This window comes from Castor canadensis, chromosome 4 (genome assembly GCF_047511655.1).
Source record: "Castor canadensis chromosome 4, mCasCan1.hap1v2, whole genome shotgun sequence".
Classification (NCBI taxonomy): Eukaryota; Metazoa; Chordata; class Mammalia; order Rodentia; family Castoridae; genus Castor; species Castor canadensis.
In genome coordinates, this window is record NC_133389.1 from 181,887,277 (window position 1) to 181,908,192 (window position 20,916).

Genomic DNA, 20,916 nt, shown 5'->3' on the forward strand with positions numbered 1-20,916 from the left:
GAAAGAGACCTTAAAGAACAGAAGAAAGACTTTAGAAGTAAGGTTTTAAAGAATAGAGAAAAGAACAGAAGTAAAAGAAGAGAATAATAGAGAAAAGAAGCAACAAGGCTGCTGTGTGTCTCCATCTGAGTGCCCAGCACACCTGGCCCCAGCTTTGTCTTCTATCGTTCATCCTTTCTGCATTTCCATTTGCCCCCAGTTAGGCCAGTAGAACCAGGAGAGAGAGAAAGCTCACTACAACCATTGAGTTAGCAGGAGAAAGACAGTCCATCATCTTTCAATCACGTCCACCTGCTACTCCTTGGAGCGGTTCCTAAAATGAAGTGTTAACATCACAAAGCACTGAGCCCTTCTGAGGTTCACAAAGCTTCTCCTACTGCAAATTTAGGAAGAAAGACCACTGGTTTATCAGTCAACTCACACTACCATAATGAAGTACTGTACAATGGGGACTTAAACAGCAGACATTCACTTTCACACAATTCTGGAGGCTATCCAATACCAAGTGTAGGATTGATTTCTTCTAAGTTCTCTCTCCTTGGTTTGAAGACAGCATCTTCTGCCTGTATCCTCACATGGTCATCCCTCTGTATGTCTGTCCTCTTCTTATCAGGACCCAGGCCATATTGGGTTAGGCCTACTCTGCCAGGGTGCACCTCATTTTAACTTAACTGCCTCTGTGAAGATAGCTATGTCACATTCTGAGGTGCTGGGAGTTAGGACTTCAGAATCTGAGTTGAGGAGACACAATTCAGCCCATGACAATTCATGAGTTCAGGAGGGACTTTCTCTGTTGCTTACCCCAAAGCCATACAATTAATTCCACATGTCATCTTGCCCTGAAAGTAAGAGAGTCACCAAACCTTAAGCTGACCACCAAGGCACACTTGCTCCAAGATCCTGGCTGCTATGTCCTGGTGACCCCACCACAGCAGCATGCTCTTCATCTCAGGGTTATTGACATTGTCAACTCAAACTGGAATTTTCTCTGGGGAAAGGAACCGCAGCACATGAGGCTCCAATGGGAGGGCTAAAGGCCATCTCCTCACCTAGGCATTCCTGTAGATGTTGGGATCTGATTTTCCTCTGAGACTTTTCCTTCACACAGGCCAAGGGCTGAATGCCACCTCTACCCAACCTAAACTCAACATCCCTGAGTCTAGGGCCACATTTATGTTCTCCTGATATTGCCACATCAACATTTCCAGCCTAGGCAAGGACCTGCCCAGAATTCCATAGCCTCTGGTTCATGCACAGCCATGTACCCTGTGCCTTCTGTGAACTGGAGCAGGACTGCTCCCAGTCACTCACCTTCTCAAACTCCTGGGACTTCACGTGTGAACTTAGGCTGGAGTGACACCATTCTAAACAGCAGATCCGGGGTGTGGCCTCATTATTTTCCTTTTCTTTCATGCACTTTATCTCAGAGTTGGATTTGAAAAGTAGGGTGTGTGGGACAAATCCACACATCTCTCTCTGGAACAACAGAATGAAGCATGCGTTTTGACAGTCACGTAGGTCTTTGGATGACCAGCTCCCTATCAGGATGGGAGGCAGGTGCACCTCCATTTGGGGCATATTAGGGCATCTGCACTATCAGGTCTTAATGCAGCTCAGATAGCACATGTCTCCAGGGCCCTGTGGAGTGTGGGGCCCAGTGGGATGACACAGGGGGGCAGGCACCTCTCTCAGAGGAGAGATAGCCAACACTCACAAGTGTTCACTCTCCACAGAGGTCAACAGATGTTATGCAACATTTTCAGCTGGGAGAAGTAGCACACTTCTATTTGCCTGTCAGCATTGGGTGTGGGACAGGGCACTGTCCTTCTGCAGAATGTGTGTGTGACATAAGGCTTTAAGAAGGTGGAGATGTGGTCACCGAAATGGTTGAGTTGTTCTTCCAGTGTCAGCGCCCTGCAAATGTCCTTTTTTGCAGATGGAGAGCCTCTAAGTGTGCACATTTCCAAAAACTCAATTGTGTCTTCTGGGACCTTCTTCCTAGCTGGCCTCATGAACTTTGCTGCAGGCCACCACACTCCGCAGTCAGGCCCATCTCGATTTAGGATCCAAGGTTAGGCAGAGGAAAAGTCCTGAGGACGGGAATTCAACCAAGTGTTCAAAAGTCCAACTTGCTGCTCAAGAACTCTCTGGACTACTCTCAGCCTCCTTCCCTGCCATCCCCCAAGCACCATCTTCTCCCAGCCTTTACAAGGCTTTCTCTGTCTGCCTGAGAGCATCTTCCTGTCCTTCAAAGAGTCAGTCAAGATGAGGGTTCCAGCCACCTCTCCTATCCAGTCCAACTTTATCAAACACTTCCATAACCAGCTGGTGAGCTGGCATGCTTGAGTCACTGGAGAAAGTGTGGTTAAAGCACAGATTGCTGGGGAGTGAAGAGCTGTGTGCTGGAAATGCAAACTCTCAGGACTCCCCCAACCACAGGAGCTCTGGGATGCTGCCTTGCAATCTGTACTTTAATCACACCCTCTCCCAGTGCCATCAGCATCACCTGGGAACTTGTGACAACTTCAAAATCTCAGAGCTCACCCTGAGCCTAAAGAATCAGAGTCTGCCCTTGAGTGAGATCCCAGGGGGTTCCGTGCATAGGGGGCTGCTCCAAACTGAGCTCCTGCAAGGCCAGAACCTTTTATGACTTTTCTGAATATTCTCAGGGTCTGACACAGGAGTGAATGAGATGGAGTCCAAGGCCATGGCCGGGGCAGGAACAGACATTCTGGCATCCAGTGCATGTGAGATTCACCAGGGCACCCTCTCCATGGGTTGTTGCTACTTCAGAGAAAAATCACCCAAGCATCTTCAGTTACCTGCTGGGTCCAGGAATCTTATGAAACTGGATCATCACTTTTGCAGTCCAGGATGCAAGTAAAATTTAACCTGGGTTATTAAAAGAGTTTTTGGCTGGTATTTTCATGCTTGCTTCCTGGAAAGAGATGGGTGTGGGGGACCCAGTTTCTAAGCCACACCATGGGGGCATGTGTCCCAGACCTGATGGAGTGTCCTATAGCACTTAGCTACCTCAGCGTTCCAGAGCTCAGCTGCTCCATCGTTTTGTTGATGGTGTTGGAAGCTGTTAAATCTACCAAGCCCCGGGGTCTCTTATCACAAGACTAGAGTTCTGGTGCTGCGTTCAACCTACACTGCTCACCTCCACACCTGCCCCTAATTACTCAAGATGTGAGGCTCCTCTCTCTGGAGTGAGCGTGGCTGCCATCAACAGCTTAGCAGATGGATAATTTGAAAGACAGATCAGCACATCTGGCAGATGGGGCCCAGAATTGGATGATAACGAACATTTTCATTTGGGCAGAGGTAACAGAATCCTCCTTGCTCCCCAATGGCCAATACCCAGAGGAAGGAGACCTCATCTGAGCGGTGTTGTGCATCAGTCACTCTGTTGTTCTCTTACTTGGGTGCCTTCCAGTGAGAGGTGGAAGGGGTCAACTGGCTATCAAAGCCATACCACTAAGCTTTGCCCAGAAAGCATCTTGTAAATAAACACACGGATAAGGGCATTTAAAAGAGCCTCGTTATATGCTAGATTATTGATAGAGCCTGCGTCATCACAGAGCCCAGGCAGGAAGCTGACTCCAGGCTGGAGCTGCCCAGGCAGAGGATTCCCTTCTCTGTCTGGTCTCTGCCCTCCTGACAGCACATAAATCCTGCAGACGTGATTCCAACTCTTATTCTTATGTTAGCCAACCTTCCCTCCCTGATAATCCCTCAAAGTAATTTTCCCTGAAACGTGAGATCTTAGAAGAGAGTTAAGGGAGGGTGGAAAGATAGGGAAGGATTATTTAGTATTTCAACATTGAGGCCTTTGGTTTAGCTCTTGATTCGAACTCCCTTCTCCTCTGACCAGCCCACCACCTTGGGAGGCGCTCACTCAGAGTTGACTAAACCCAGGCCTGGGCTGCAATCACCTGACTCTTGTCCTTTTTCTGCCCCAACTCCAGGTGATGTATGTCATGGGCACTCGGAACTAGGGAGTCCTGCCACCCAAAGGGTCAGGAGGAGTCGGAGACCTGGACACACTCACATTCTCTTCTTTGTCACTAATTGAAGCTAGTGACAAAGGTAGGGCTGGGCTGATTTGGACTGGGCCTGTTGCTGGGTCAGTAACTTTCAGGACAAGGGTGCTTTGGCCTGGAACCCACCTTTTCTCAACATTTCCACTGATATGACCTTGCCTGTCCCTACATTCCCCTCCCTTCCTTCCCCTCCACTCGGCCAGCAGCTCTGGAGAGAACAAGCCAATTCACTACTCTGGGAGCAACACTGGGGTGCCGTGTGGTGAAGGCCGAGTGGCTTTTCCACCTCTGTCCTCAACCTTCTCTTGGGTTGGTTTCAAGAACAACATTCATGAAAATCAGGGTCTTCCTTCTACATTCCAGAGTCACTGAGGAAGTGGCTGCCTTGATGCTGGGCCTCAGTTCCACCCGCCCTGGTAGAATGTTCCTCACACATCCGTCATGACTTTAATCAGCAGTTCCCTGGACTCTGCCCACAAAATCCCCTGTGCTTCGCCACCCCTCCCTCTGCTGACCTTTGGGCAGCTCGGTGAGCCGAATCTGCTCTTGGTGTTTCTCCACTGTCTGCCTCGTGCAGCTCCACCCGCATTAATCATCGCCTCTCCAGCTCTTTGAGTTCAGGATTTCACTGAAATCCCCAAGGTCTTTCCTGACCATACAGACTTACTAACTTCACAGATGTCACGAATCTCCCATTTTTCTGCTTCATGAGCTCAGGCACATGTTGGCGTCCAAGTTCACCTTCTTACAACTCAGCTGTTGTTTCTCTATATCTCTGCCTCTCCCGCACACTCTCAGGGTTGTTTCCAAACCAGTAGGTGATTGTAGGTTTGGCCCCACAGCATGTCTGCCTGACATTATTTTAATAGAAATATTATTTTCTATTTGGATAACAGGCTGGAAGACCTGGAAGTTGAGAAATTGTGGCTTTTTCCCAAATCAGAAAGCAAGTTGAGAATGGTAAAGAAAAATAAGCTTTTCGTCTTTTTAAACTTGCTTCATGGTTTAGAGATTATGCTGTCACGTGAGTGTGTGTGTGTGTGTGTGTGTGTGTGTGTGTGTGTGCATTTTACTCTGTGTTGCCTTCTGATCTTAGCCATATGGAGATAGTACCCTGGATACATTCTTGGGAGGAATAGTAGCCTCTGGTTTAAAAAACCCAACACCCAGCTCTGACTCACTTCTCTCTTGCATGACACCTAGTGGGGATCACAAGACCTATTGAGCCTCCTTTCAGAAGGGTGGCCATGTGTGTAAGTTCTGGACAACGAGACTATATGAGCCAGTACAAGCAAGACTATGCTGGCATAACAAGTTAACCCTGAACTATCAGTAGTTTGACACAACAAGGCTCATTTCTCACTCACAGTGCGAATCTTGTATGGGTCTGACATGGTCTCAGTTCTACCAAGTCCCTCAGGAACCGACCCAGGATGACGGAGTCTTCACCTTTGTGCAGCTACATTACCCTGGAAGGAGTGAGGAGGGGGACTGGAGACAGAGCTCTGGGAGTTGGGAAGGTACATGGCTGTGTTCAGAACACGGTTGACACAGAATCTGTGCCTCTTGATACCGTGAGTGTCTTTGCAGACAGGACTCATCCTGGTTAAGGTCCCACTCTATGGGCCTTAGGAGTAACCAGAAGACTGAGCATCATTATCAACTGAGCTATAATGTCAGTCTGCTAAAGAACATATGAGTGGGGGCCTGTTGATCCTTGGGCCAGACACAACATTGACTTGACCCTCCTTCCCCAACCAATGAGCTCCCAAGTGAGGGCCAAGCCCAAAGTCTTACACCTCCCACTCCAAGCTCCTGCCAGCATTGAATTTGTCTGGCCAGCAGACTCCTCCCTTTCACCATGTTTAGCTGGAGTGAGACCTCACCTCTTTTTTTCTGTCCTCCCTACCTCCCCATTCCACCAAAAACCTCAAGGTAGGTGGACTGTAGCACAGACCCTACTGAATACTGAGGAGCTGAAAGGGGATCGAGCCCAGGTTTCCTGGCATCTCAAGATGCCATTCGTTTAATTACAAAACTCACACTCCACGTTTGTGACCTGGCTCCCCTTGTTCATTTCCTCCCACTTTCTCCCTCCTGTTCTTCTCCAGACCCAGAAATGCCTACTTACTTCTAATTCAGAAGCACTTCCATGTCCTCTGTCGCCTCTGTAACTCACAGTCCCAAAAGGACAAGACTAAGGGGAATTCTGTTCTCTGTTCCACAGCTCTTCCAGCCACCCCAGCCTGCGTGGGAAGGGGTGGTGATTTCAGATAAACAATGGGCTGTTTAACAATAATTGTAAGGAGTGGCCTCAACTCTCTCTCTGTCTTCCTGCATGGGCACCGCTTCCCACTCACTTCCTTCTCCCTGGGTTTCTCCACAATTCACACAGATGTGTCCTCATCTGGCCCTCACAGGGAGGTCAGGTTCCCAGAATGAGGTGTTTTCTTTTCTGTTCTACACGTTAACCAGAGGTAGGAAGTGCTAGAAACCCCCTCCCTGACATCCCTTCCAGGTTGAGGCTTCCTGGAGACCCTCTGGAAGTCCCCAAACCTGTCGCTCCTCTTTGCCCTGCTGTCCATGCCAGAGCAAGAAGAAGGGTTGTTCCATCGTGCAGGATCACTTTACAAAGACTATTCAGGCATCAGGACCAGGGAGGCACATTTCACAAACGTGGGCTGAGCTGGGAAGTTGAGTGCTGCCCTGCCACACCCAGTGTGAAGACCTTGTCAGGACACCTCACCTCTTTGGATCTCTCTTTCCTCATTTAATTAATGAAGGTTCAAATAAAAGTTGTTTCTTAACAGGTTGCCCCTTTGGGAAGTCAAAGACTTTCCTATAACCTTCTCAGAGTCTTACTGAGATGCTAGAAGATTCCAGAACTTTCTCCTTTGTCTCTGGAGATGGACTGCTCTGCTATCATGGGGTCCCAGCACCTGAGTTTTACTGTCACAGAGCTTCTCTGCAGCCAGGAGCAGCTTATAGTTTCATTCTTTGATCTGGAGTCACAGTGAAGAATTTCAGAGGAAAGAGCTCGGGGCTGTTGCTCAGCACAAACTCCCTAAGCCTCTGGGTGTGTCTGTCGGCAGTTCTTGTAGATGTCAGGGGGCATTGCTTGGTGCCACACCATCAGTGTCCTGCATCTCGGAGAAAGGAGCTGCCAGGGAGCTGCCCTTAAGATCTCTGTCTACAAGTCTTAGTGGGACACCCAGAGGCCTAGGGGTGATCTCTTAAAAAAAAATAGAATCTCTAAGGAGATAAGTCTCCATCCCTAGAGGAAGCCAAGTAAACCAGAGTGTGATGTGAGCTCTTGGAAGAAGAAGAGTAGGCATCCAGGGTCACCGGGGAGAAAGAGGGAGGGGTCTTCAGGGTCATTCCTACATGTGGAAGCAAGCTGGAGGGCTATCTCCATCCCCCAAAAGGGAACTGTCCTGCACCCAGCCTATAGACTGGCTGGCTACTTCCTTTCCTACAGCAGCCCATTTCAAGGAGCACAGAGGTTAGTCCTAGAGAAAGTCACTGAAAATCTAGTTGCAGCTCAGGAGAAACTCCACGTGAAGGAAGCAAGCATGGCACTCAGTGCAGGCAAGCCCCTGACATTAGAATATGAATTCCTCTTCATACAGAACAATGGTTAAATAAAGAGACTTGCAGGGCAGTCGGCCTGAGGGAAAGGAGGAAGGGCGTGTGGCAGGCTTATTTCCCAGGAGGATGACAGCACAACCTGTCATCCCACAAGGATGGCAGTGTGACCTGGCCACTCCCCCAATAAGAGACGGAGTCTCTTTCCGCTACCCTTGAATCTGGACAGGCGGTGGTCCTTTATATGATGCTGTACTCCTGCCAGGCCTGAGCTATGACTCACCAGCTCTGTTTGCTGCTTATAACTCTCCCTGTGGAAGGCAGCTGCCATTAAACAGGTCACCTTGCCTGGGGCCACCATGCTGTAAGAAGCCTCAGAAGCCAGTAAGAAAAGGGACCATGTGAAGGAACACCTAGGGCCAGTGTGGGAGCTCAGCCCAACCCAGGCCCCTGCTGACCACAGCCCAGTGAGCAATGTAGCCAAGTCATGGGAAAGAACCACCCAGCCAAAGTCTTGTCCCCCAGAATCAAGGTCAAATAAGATGACAGTTGTTCAAATCCACTACCCTTGAGGGCAGTTACTGCACAGTCATGGATAAATCAAGTTTGCAAAATAAATTTTAGAAGGAAAGAATTTAGCCTTTGAATAGCTTTGAATAGGATTAGTATCTTTTACTTTCTCCCAATCTTAATATAATCATGTACTTTCAAAAATAAGTGTTCTGAAAACATTGCCAAAAGATCTGTGTGCTCATTCACTTCACAAGGTTTGACTAAATGTTTTCAATATTAAACATCTTAACAAACATATCATTTCCATCCTCAGAGAACTTAAAATTTAGCTGTGTAGACCAGACACATACACACTGAAAGGAAATGAACTACAAGGCAGACTAGAATGATTACCTAGTAATCTCTAACTCCTCTTTGATTCTGCAAGTCCACCAGGCCATGGGCTGAATATGCATGGGCACAGGCCAGGAAAACCTTTTGGGGTCCAATAATATAAAACAGAAAACTAGATAAACCCAAGCTTATCTAGATAACGCACAAGTTCTTGCTCACGCAATTGAGGCAAACAAGACACCTTTAGTGTGCTTGTCCTCCGGATCCCAGGATGTGACTACGGTCCCAGGCTCACTAGAAGGTGATCCACCTCTTGGAAGCATTGTTCCATTTCCAGGTAGGAAGAAAGAAAAGGAACAGACAAGAATCAAAAGGAAATGCCAGCTATATCTGTCCCTTTTAAATTACTAAACTTTAAAACTTCCACTGACTTATTGGCTAGTTCTGCATTACAAGTCTAGCGTGGACTGCAGAGATGCTGGGCCCACTCTGGGATGAGCAGGGTCTGCTGGTAAGGAAAGAGGGGAGAGCATATGCAGGGATTGGGGCAAGGGAGGGAGAATGTGCTCTGGGTAGTGGTTAGTTGTGTGTTCACTACAGACACAAAGGTGGCTGCTAAAAAGATCTTTGGACAGGATGAAATAGAGTGGCATCTGGAATTGGATGTGGACTTGTCTCTCCTAGGTGCTTAGGCATGGAAAGAGGGTAGAGAGAGTGCACACACACTCACACACACACCAAATACACATGCTACACACACTCACACACATAAAATCACCATGTAAGGTTGGACTCTGGAACTTGTAGCTGATTCTCTGACTTGCTCTGCTCACCATCTCCACTTCTGTTCAATATGCCTTTTGCTCTATGTAAGTTACCTTTAGGAAAACTGTCCTGCTTTTCCCAGATCCTCTTACAGCCAAAATTCTGGCTGTGATTTACCTTGTGCCAATCAGAAGCACCATTCAATCTTCACATTCAGAACCAAGTTCAGTAGAGAGAGAGAGAGAGAGAGAGAGAGAGAGAGAGAGAGCAAGCTCACAGAGGCTGCATGGAGGCCATGGGTGCCTGCTTCTGTGATAGCAGAGATGACAGTGGCTCTGTTCTCTGTCACTGAACTTAACTAATCAATGCCACCAATCACAGCCTCTCCCACTTACTACCTGCCTGACCTCTGACAAGGGGCTTCACACCTCCAAGGCTGAGCTTTTTTCTGTAAAATGGAGCTGAGATTTGGATTGAGTGTGAAATTGCACAGCAAGTGCTCTGCATAGTGCCTGATCGCTGTCACTCTTTGCCAGACATTGGCTTCAGTTAATGCACTCAGTTGGGATACCAAAGATGCCCTGGAGGTAGATGTTGGTGGGAGGGTAGCAGGGAGACCTCCAGAGATGAGAGGCTGGCTGGTGCTCTACAGGGGCAACAAGGAGTTGGACTTGAGCCCCAAATCCACACTTGAAGCCCCGGGAGTAAGTGGTGAGTAAGACCTGTCTCCTCCGCTGACCTGCCGTGTGGTCTCGGGCTTGGTTTCAAACCTGTTTGTATTTCTTTTGGCTTCTGGGGTGAAACCTGGTACATGAGAGGTTGTTGAATGTCTCCAAGTGCAGAGAATGGTCTTGGAGCCAGTTTCTGTCTTTGCCAAGGGCAGCCTTTGTGGTGGACAGGACACTCTCACTGAGTCATGCTTGGGCTGGAGCCTGTCAAAGAAATAAGCCTGTGTTGGGGGCTCAGGTTCCCTCGTGGGGTTCATAATGTCCAAAACACTGTGGAACCAAATGAGAACTTGCACTGAGGATAAAATAAAGAAATGATGCCGAAGGCAATAGGGAGCCAAGTCAGGCTGTGGAAGAGGGAAGACCAGAGCTGTGAGCTAAGGTCAATCTAGAATCTGTGGTCAGGTTGTAAGGCTTGGAGGGGGAAACCCCACATGGGCTTATCCTAAGATACTGTTTGGGCTTCCTTACAGCATGGTAGCCAGGTTCCAAGATGCAGTATTCCAAGGGGACAAGAGCAATGTGCACCAGTTTACTGGGCCTGCACTTACCTCATGATTGTTAGTGGAAGTTAGTGACATGGTGAAGTTCAGAGACAGTGTGGAGGAACCATGTTAGAACAAGGCTGGCAGGAGTCTCGTTACTGGGCACCAAATGAATAGTTTAACCTAAGAAGAGACAAAGTGCACCCAAACTAACCAACATAAAGTCATAGAAGCATTTTGTTGATTCTTTTTGCTTTTTGTTGAAGTATAAATGTACATTTGGAAATGCACAGAAGTCAGAAGACTCACACACTGCAGTCATATAGTCAGCACACCCATATACTCAGCCTTCAGTTCCAAGAAACAAAGCTTTACCAACACCCAGAAGCTCACTTAGGCCTTTTCCTCAGGACAGCCACCAACCTAGCTTCTAATCACAGGTTTTCAAGACTTTTAAAACTTTGTATTGATAAAACGAGTGGTTTTCACCGTTTTTGTTCAATACTTCTGTGAGTGGTCCACACTGCTGTATGTAATTGTCATGTGCTCATTTTCCTTTCTGTATGAGTCTCACTGTACGACTCAAACATATTTTACTCCTCTCTTCCACTATTAATAGGCTTTTTCCTAGTTTTCAGTTTGGGACTGTCACAGATAGTGTCACTATTGATATTTTAATTCACATCCCATATGAATTACTGTTAGCTTGAGACTGCTCCAAGTTTCTGGACTGATTATGAGGCACACATGCGTTTTTAGTAGCCAATTTAAACAATTTTACAAAGTGATTGTGCAAGTTTACACTGTCATAACTAGCATACAAATATTCTCATAAGGGAAACCCATTCCATTCTCTCTTTAGCCATCTTTATGGGTGTGTTGAAGCATTGCATTTTTCTTTTAATTTGAATTTCCTTAATGACCGTTGAAGTTGAGCACCTTGTATAAATTTATTAGACCATCAGATTTCCTCTTTGTCTTCAATGCTTTTTCAGATATTTTGCTCATCTTAAAGTTTGATGTTAGCCAGGCACCAGTGGCTCATGCCTGTAATCCTAGTTACTCAGGAGGCAGAGATGAGGAGGAGCATGGTTCTAAACCAGCCTGGGCAAATGTTTCAACTGACTCTATCTCAAAAAAAACCATCACACACACACACACACAAAAAGGGCTGGCAGAGTGGCTCAAGTGGTAAAGCTTATGCCTAGCAAGCATGAGGACCTGAGTTCAAATCCCAGTACCACCATGCACAAAAAAATGTCTGATGTTTTTGTCTTTTCCTTTCTGCACTGTGCAGGTTCTTCAGATGATCCAGATATGAGCCCTTTAAGAGATAAATGTACACTAATGTCCATTCTATGACCCTTTCTGCCAATTATGTCCTTTGATGAATAGTTCTCCATTTTAATATCATCTAATTTACCATATAGTTAAGAAATATTTGTCACTGAAGATCACAAAGATATCATTCTATGACTTCTTCTAAAAATTTTTCTTGTCTTACTTTTGCACTTAGGTCTATGATGAATTTAGAGTTGAATTTAGTGAATGGTATGGAGTAGGAGGGGGTCAAGATGCTTTAAAATCAGATGCAAAGGACTAGGGATATAGCACTGTGGTACAGCAATTGCCTAGCATGTGTGAGGCCCTGGATTCCATCCCCAGCAATGCAAAAAAAAAGTGTTAAACTGAAAATAATGTGTCTGTTTGACCTAGCACCAGTTTTTGAAAAGACTATCTTTTACACACTGTTCTTCAGTGTCTCGTTTATTCATAAATCAGATACTACACATGTAGGTCTCTTTCTGGACTGACCATTCTGTTCTGCTGGTCCATTCATCACTACTATGTTCTCTTCCTTAGTTTACCTTCTTCATGGGTTCAATGGCTGGTAGTGTGTGTTGACCAGTTTTGCTCTTCTTCACTAACATTGTCTTGGTTTTCTTAACCATCTGGGTTTCCAGAGTTTTAGAGCCAGCTTGTCAAAATACCACAAAACAATCTATCAGGTTTGGGTTAAAATTCTTTTCAATCTATAGATTCAGTTTCACTGGCATTTTTTTATAGGATTGGGTTTTTCAATCAATGAACATGGAGTAATTCCTCATTTTAAGCAGAGGGGCAAAATCTGATCTCTTGCAGTATTGAGAATCTCAATACTTCTTCCAATTAAGAAGGAAATCCCAAGCCCACCCATTCTCATGAAGAATTGCAGTACCCCTTACCTTGAAAATGGGGCCCCTATCACAAATAAGATGAGGATCTGAAGAGAAAGCATTGGCAGTGAGCATGGCAGGTACCAAGTCCCAAAAGATGAAGGAAAACTGGGCCAAGAGCCCAGACACACAGCTTGCCCACCAGCTCTATGGCCTTAGCCAATGAGAAGAGTGTCTCTGTGCCCAGAGTTGTCAAATAGAGACAGTCACAATAATCTCTACCCTGCTACTGCTACTTCATGGGTGTTTATAGGAATTAAATGGGGTAAGACATGGAAATTCCTCTGAATTACAAGATTCTATTCAACTATCAGAGATCACTCTTGTCTCAATCACAGACACTTCACAGGATTGCTGTGAAGAAAGAAATTAGCAAGTCACTCGCTGCAGAAGACCCAGGATGGTAGATGCTGGGAACTGCTAAATAAAACAAAGTGAATTCTTAGAAAAAGAGCATTGAGTTTTAAATAAGGTATAATTTAATTAGAATTTACCCTGGAAGTCAGTTTTGACTCTTGCTTTCTTTAAACTCCCTCCAATCATCAAGTCGTTTGATGTTTTATTAGTGAACATTAATTTTGCAAAATAATGGGTTTATTATGACATTTTCATACAGGCATATAACATTTTTATCATAATCACCCCTACTACTTTTTCCCCTCCCTGATCCCCTTCCTCTTCTCTAATCATCCCCCTTCTACTATCATGATTTCCCCACTAGACTCCATATATGAGGGAAAACATGCACTATATATTTCCCTTTCTCAATTTGACTTATTTCACTTAACATGCTGATCTCCAGTTCCATCCATTTTCCTGAAAATGACATGATTTTTTTTTTCTTCTTTATGGTTGCATAATACCCTTGTGTACATATGCTACATTTAAGTCCTTCAACTTTTCAAGCGTTGCTAGGCAGTGCACTCTTTCCATCCTCAGTACAAATTGGATTTAAATCCTGTTCTGTTCTTCACTTGCTTGGTGACCATGGATATTTCTGAAACGCAACGACCTCAGTTGTAAAACAAAGATCATGATCTTCCTGCCACCTGAGGTGTTGTAAGTATTAAGTGTGGAGCACCAGGAACCCTTCTGTGAACATTAGCTGCTGTCAACATTGCCATCCTCGTCATCAGCATCACATCACCATTGCTTCATTGTCACCTGGGCTGTCATATGATGATCGCGTCCCTGCTTTGCTGCTTTCTGATTGTGTGATGTGGTTTCTTTGACTAGATAATAAATGTAATAACTTCTTCCTAAGACTTTTGGAAGAATAGGGTGAGGTAAATTTATGAAAAAATTTTATCATCTATGGCACCATAAATCAGGGTCACCCTTTACTGTGATGCACCTTGTAAGTCCTGGGTTCTGCAGTGGTCAAAACATATTTCATAAAGGGAGAAAAAGCAAGAGTGATTCAGATGGAGGAGATGGAGCACCACAAACACAGAGGAGATAGAGACTTATCAACATACTGGCTCCCCAGAGCATTATTCACTCCATCTCCAGGACAACTCTCCAGCGTAGGCTTTATTAACTCCAAAAAAACTCAAAGAGATCAAGGAGCACACCCAAGATCAGAGGCCCAGCAGATCATGGACCCCGGGTCTGTGGGATCCCCAGCCCCCACGCCAACTCCAGCCGACACTTCACTTTGGTGTTGGGAGTGCTTTAAATCTCTAGGTTCAAACAGTCACTTTTGAACACCAGCAATAATTCCTGTGCCTGCAAGACTGCTCTTGCAACAGAGACAACTCCACAGCACATCCTTGGGTGTATTTCTTGAGCACTTCTGCTTCCATCTGGCCAGAGCTGTAAGTCAATCTGTTAGCCACTAAGCTAAATTCCCCTGGTGCTCTTACGATACAGGAATTCCATCAGTAAATAGCAAAACTGTTAGACAAGATTAAACTTGCCAAAGCAACTGGGGCCGAGCTGAGAAAAGTGAACCCCCTTGAAATGGTGCACTTTCAGCCAATGGTAACATAACCCTGGAAACGAAGTTTTTTGGTTTATTATTCAACAAGCAGAACACATGCTTGGGAAGGAGATGTGACCAAGGCCAGTGTCAACAGAGAGTGGAGGAAATGTGAGCTGAGCTGAATTTATTTTTCATTCTTTCTCTCCCTTTCTTTCCTAATAAAATGATCGCGTGGGGAATTCCCTGATTTTGACATTTGAAATCTGCAGGGTCTGTCTGGGAGGTGAATAATGACAGTGCAGCCCATGAGTTAAAGGCTATGGTCAGCAAGAAGAAAGGGAGTGGAGCTGAAGTGTGATCAAAGAGGAATTATGAGGACACAGATGGAGTGGGAGGACCGCTGGCATTAAGAGGCCCACTCATCTCCATTTTCACTCCATTTTTTCTTACAACAACTTAAAAACGGAAAACAAATGCTGTGGAGGATTTCATTCTGCTAGAGAGTTGAGTCTTTTTTTTTTAAATACCAATATGTACCCACCTGCGTCAGTTTTTTGTCATTGTTAAGACCAAGAAGCTGAGGGCGACACACCCCCTCTATTCCTCTGGAAGGCTCTTTAGTTTCAGCAGGTGAAGGCAAACAATCCCAAGCAAACGCTTCCTGCCCGCTCCTATTTTTGCTCCTTATATTTACTTTTGTTTTTGAAGAGGCCCAGGTACTAAGGTAACATTCTGATAAGTATGTCACTTTAGTAGAGAAGCAAAAACTATAAGCCCAGAACCAGGTGGGTGCTTTAATTAGGACATTATGTAGACACCTCAGGCAACACCCTTGTGGCAGGGCTCTCTTTTCAGCTTGCTGTTTGTATTGTCACCAGCATTGTGTTTTGGAATAGCTCAGGGCACTGAACAGTATTCAGTCTTTGTTCCCACAGTGCTCCGCCAGAAGCCAGAAGCTCATCCTATAGTAAGCAAAGGGCTTCAGACAGGCTGTTGCTTGCTGTGAACTGCCTTTCTATACCTAAACCTCTCTCTCTCTTTCTCTCTCTCTCTCTCTTCCTCCCTCCCTTTCCTAAAAGCTCAAAAAGGTATTATTTTTTAATCTTTCCTATAGAAGAATGACTCTAAAATCCAAATTTATGCCATTTTGTGATCCATACAGGTCTTTTTCTCATATACTAAACACCAATTTAGTGTAATAATTGCAGGAGGTCAGCAAGATGGTTGCTTTCCATGAAGCTTTGCCTTTATGGCAATATTTTAGCCCTTGCAATGTAGCCCCCATTCATAAGAAATGTTTAACAACTATCCATCCGTTGTTCATTCACTTACAAATAGCTGTTCAGTGGTGACTTTGCCCAGGTTCTAGTACACAAAGTCTATTAAAATTGGGGCAGGGGAGTGGGCATACCATGTTTTGGACTCTTCGCTAATGACAGCCTTGGACATGTTTTAAACCTGTCCCAGCACAGTCTGAGCTTGATTTAGCTGAGAGGCCCCTGCATGGGGGAGATGAATTGGATGGCCAATTACAGTCCCAATGGGTTTTCTCTGAATACTGGCTGAGTACCCACCCTGGGATAGGAGGAGCTATAGGGGCAGCTACAGAAGGGACTCCCTATCTTAACAGGTGAGAAGACCTAAGCTTGACAACCCCACTCCCTACTGATTCATTTGCCTGTGACCCTCAGATGCAGCCCCCAAGGAAGGCAGGCAGTGCCCTTCTGCTTATCTGATGAATTCTGTTAGATAAGGGGTTGGAATAGTAATTCTTTTGCCCCGGCCTCCACCCCGCCCCCCCATGCATGGTTGGCACCATTTACCTGGCAGGCCACAGTTCTCTGATCATGTCCCAATCTAGACTGCAATAATGGGGAATAGGCTGTGACTCACAGACTGCAGGAGTGAAAACTCTTTGAAGTGCTATAAATTAAGATTCCTGGAGCATTTGAGCATTTCAGCAGAGTGAGAACAAGGCCCCAGCCACAAATGCCAGTGCCAGGGTTCCATGAGTCAGGGAGAGTAGTGGTGCCACCAACAGTGATATGGGTGACATTTCCCATCAATGCCCCCACCACAGGCCAGAACTGCTCTCCCCAGTTCAACAGAGGCTGCAATGCTGTAGGATACCCAACATTCCTGGGACTGCAGAGAGGGCCAGGGCCTGCAGTTTCCCTTACCCTCCTGCCCTGACCCAGGAAGAGTGTGCCCCTCCTGTTGCCCAGGTCAGAGATGCAACTTCTTAAGGTCTTGGTAGGGCAGAACAGGGGCATGGGGCCCTTGGTGCCAGGAGCCTGGCCCCATGTTGATCCTCTTGCTGTGGGCCTTGAGCTGCCCAGCACTCTGGGCTGAAGGCTCCTTGTGAGTTCCCAGGGCCAGCATCTGGCATTCTATGATCCTGGGTGATGGCTGGGTGTCCAAGGTCCCCAGCACAGAACAATGAATTCAGGAGTCCATCCTTCTACCAGGATATGAGCCTGCACTCCACTTCTGGTGAGCCGTGAGGGACTTTCATTCCTAAAACATTACAAGAAGACATGGCTACCATTGCTATTTTTGCATCAATCACTGGGCTTCCCAGCAAGCAACAGGGGGCCATTCCTTAGGCCCAGCAGTCTGTTTAGAATGATGTCAACTTCACCCCATGGAACTGACCACTACCTGCAAGAAACACACTGGAGATGAAGGTGGTAAGAGGCTCAGGCTGTTGGGGTTAAGATTTCAAGCCCTCAATGGTTCCTGCTCACAGAATGTCAGAGGGTCAATAACCATGTGAAATGAATGCTTTTCCTCATTGTCAGGTTCAGTGTTTACCTTTGGAGCAAAACCAGGGTTGGGCCTCATCAAAGTGAAGGTTTGGGTATTTTGTTAAACTGATGCCCCTTACAAAATTCTGGGATTTTTGTTTTAATGGTGAAATGTCATCTACTTCAGTGTGACAAGAAGGCATTCACTCACCATAGTAACTTCCATGGTTAGTTTTAAGGGATTTCGTGTTTCCTCTTCTGAAAGCAGGTGGCTTATTGCACAAATGCCCTCTCCCTTACCTTGCCTGGAGTCTCTATTGAGGTTTCTTTCTTGTTAATTTTAGAGATGAGACACCCTGTTCCAAGCTCTCACTCTGGGACAGTAGCAACTCTCCATGACCAAAACATTCTCCAGCTGTGACCTTTGGAACAGGAACACGACCTTCTCTGCTGACCACTCTCCACCCCAGGCGTGCCTTCTGAACCCTGTCCAGGATGGAGTTTGCCAACCCTTGGTCAGGTCGCAAATATGTGCAAGACATGAGGTCCTCCTCGTGACCTGTGCTGGTCACATGCTCTCATCCCCCAGACCTCAGTCTGCATTTGAGCAGCCACAGCACTGAAAAGGAAACAAACACTCATGCTACCACCAAAGCCCCCCAAAGCACCAGCAGCCCCCATGCTAATTTAAGAAGTTGACAGACACTATTTGGCACAGTGGCTGGAAACTGAGGAGGGTAGAGGAATGATAAGCAAACTCTGCTTAATTAAAAGCACATTTGCGAAAGGTCAGGCCTGGCAAGAAAATGACAAAGATGGTTAAAGTTTTAAAATCAAGTTGTTCCCTCTTGAGAGATTTCTTCCAGACCTGAATGGATTCAGGATGCTGGATTTTCTCTCCCAGCAGAGCCTGCCCAGCTGAGTTGGGGTGAGCCAAGTGTTAGCTCCCTGGTTGTTTCCAAAGGAATAGGACATCTTCCCCACAAGTGACCCCAGCTCCAAAGCTCATGGCAGGAGTGAGGCCATGTCCAGCGTGCACCCAGCCTTTGCACCAATCAGAGACCCAGGGATACCAGAAGCACCCAGGAGGCCCTGTGGGAACCACCGATGTCTTCTTCAAGAAATATCCAGGACCAGGTCCCTGCACCAATGGAAGAAACTGGGCTCAAATGAACTCTTAGGAGTGACTTCATAGCCATCTTTAGGTCTTTGAAAAAAAAAAAAAAGAACTATACAGGGTAGCGCTGGGGCCAATGGGGAAATCACAGGACAGATTTCTGACTCCAGAACTTTCCAGCAATTAGCACTGCTGAAACCAGAGGTAGGGGCTGCTTATCCTGCCTGTCCTCCCAAGACTTGCAGCTCCCCTCTTGGAGACATCCCAGACGGCCTCCAATGGCCACAGACAGAGGGACGAAATTAACCTCTGCCTATGAGTTAACTTTCTTTCTTCAGATTACTGCATGTTGCCCTGTAGAAAACGTTTCTCACTCAGAAGTTTGGAAAGCAATTGTTCTCGTGTGTGTTAGTGCTGATTTGTCACCTCTGTTACTGAACATGGGCCCTTCTGATGAAGGAGAAACATGTTCACGCTCTCCACTGGTCTGAGGACTTTGCACTTCCTCCGTGAATCATTGTTATCCAAGCACACGGACAGCAATCTTGCTCCTGGCGCCAAGAAGTACAATCAACCAGGGAGTGTGTGTCTTAAATAAAAGTGGTGTTTGCAGTTGGCAAAACATAGATTATTTTTGCTATTAGAGAAATTGATTTCTTAAGATGTGATTAATTATGTCTGTAAAGCAGAAAATCCATCAAAGACAAAATGTTTTTCCCTTCAGAAAGCACTTACAAATTCCTACAGCGTCACTGACTAAATATGACGTTCCATTAATAGGCACTGTGCCTCCCAAGACGTAGGTGGGCTCTCTTTCCACTTTGTCTTCCCCAGGCCCCTGAGAGACTGATGACCTGTGACAAACAGGGCAGACACTAGGCCTCTCCGCTGCTTGCTGAGAAACCAAATGAAAGTTTGGCCTGAACCTGCTCCATGGGGAGATGCTGTGTGGGAAACAGTGGAAGACAGTGCCACGTCCATTGTCAGGGGACCTTTTTAAAAGCCTGCGTACTTACTTTCCAGGAAGATCGAGAATCCTCTCACCTTTTACCCTATTTGCTGCTGGTACCCTGGCCCCAGCAGGGCTGTCACATCACCCTGCTGAAACCACATCTGTGCAATGGCACCCCCTGGGGTTGTGTGGGGCACAGCAAGCCTGCTAGTGGCAGCCCTGTGATTGGCCAGTATCTTCCACTTGGAGTCAGTTTTCCTACATCCACCTCCCCACTTTTCAGTCATTCCAATCCAGCAGACAATGTAATCTGCTTTAAACCACAGTCAGTCGGATCACAAGACTACACATCTGGATCCCTCCAATAGCCTCTCATCTCAACCCAAATCCAAATCTCCAGTGGCCCTGACCCTGTGCAGCTCCTCGTCACCACTCTGTCCCACCCTGACTCCACTGAACTGGCTTGTTCTTGCTCTGTTTCTAGAGCTGTTTCTGACCTGGTTGTTACTGGTCCCTCTGTTGGGACATTTTCCCCTGTGGGCATTCTCATGACTGGCTTTCTTACCTTTCTGAAGTCCCCAAAGAAAATGTTATCTTCTCAGAGACACTTTTCTCAAACACTCTTGTTGAAGTAGCAGTTGTCCTTTAACATTCCCTGCCCCTCTCCCTGCTTCACAATTCCGTAACACTCATCACTACTGATACTCTATGTAACTTACCTGTCTGTCCAGCTTTTAGTCTGACTCCTTCACAGGAAGCAACATTTCTGATGGTGGGACTATTATCTGTTTTGCTCAGTAAAGGAGTCACACTTTCTAGTGTTGTGCCTAGGAAGACCCTTCAGGTGTATTTTATGAATAAATGGGTGACTGAATGGATGGATGAGACATGGATGGTTGGATGAATGGATGGATAGGTGCATGAATGGGTGGGGTGGGTGGATAGCTAGGTAGATGGGGAGATGGGTGGATGGATTGATGGGCCAGTTGATGGAAGGATGGATGAGTGGCTGGATGGATAAGTCCCTTCCTCTAACCTAAAGAAAGCATAGTTGTCCATATAAGAAGTGTCTAAACTTGAGAGTACTGGGACCACCAGTGGAGATTGTGATTCGGTAGGTTTGGAGCAAGGCCCAGGAATCTCATTGTAATAAGCTCCCCAGGGCTTATTGTATACAGTGAAGGCTGAGTTCAAGAGATGACAGAGGGGTTTGCAAAAGGCTTTCTGCTAGCTTGAACACCTGGCAGAATGATAAGCGATGTGCAAATTAAGCACTCAGGGGAGAATTCTCTGTGAAGAGTAGGGTTTGAGAAGAAGCAGCAGAGGCCCTCTTTTGTTTGACAGCCTGGAGAAGGCATCAGCAGAGCATGCACTGTGGTCTCCCCTTCTTCTCCAGTGGAAGTCACTCACCTCCTCACTTCTTTGGCGGGAAAGAGATGCAAACTTGGAGCAGCCCAGATTCCTTGCACAATGTCAACCAACCTGCCTGTCACCTGTTACAATCG

General features: G+C 46.3%; 1 long non-coding RNA gene across 1 annotated transcript; it reads left to right on the forward strand.

Moving 5' to 3' along the window:
• The first annotated feature begins 8,898 nt into the window (after positions 1 to 8,898).
• Positions 8,899 to 19,081, forward strand: LOC141422671 (uncharacterized). Its single transcript, XR_012447428.1, has 2 exons — positions 8,899 to 8,988; positions 17,687 to 19,081. It is a non-coding gene; the product is annotated as an uncharacterized lncRNA (long non-coding RNA).
• The last annotated feature ends 1,835 nt before the right edge of the window (positions 19,082 to 20,916 follow it).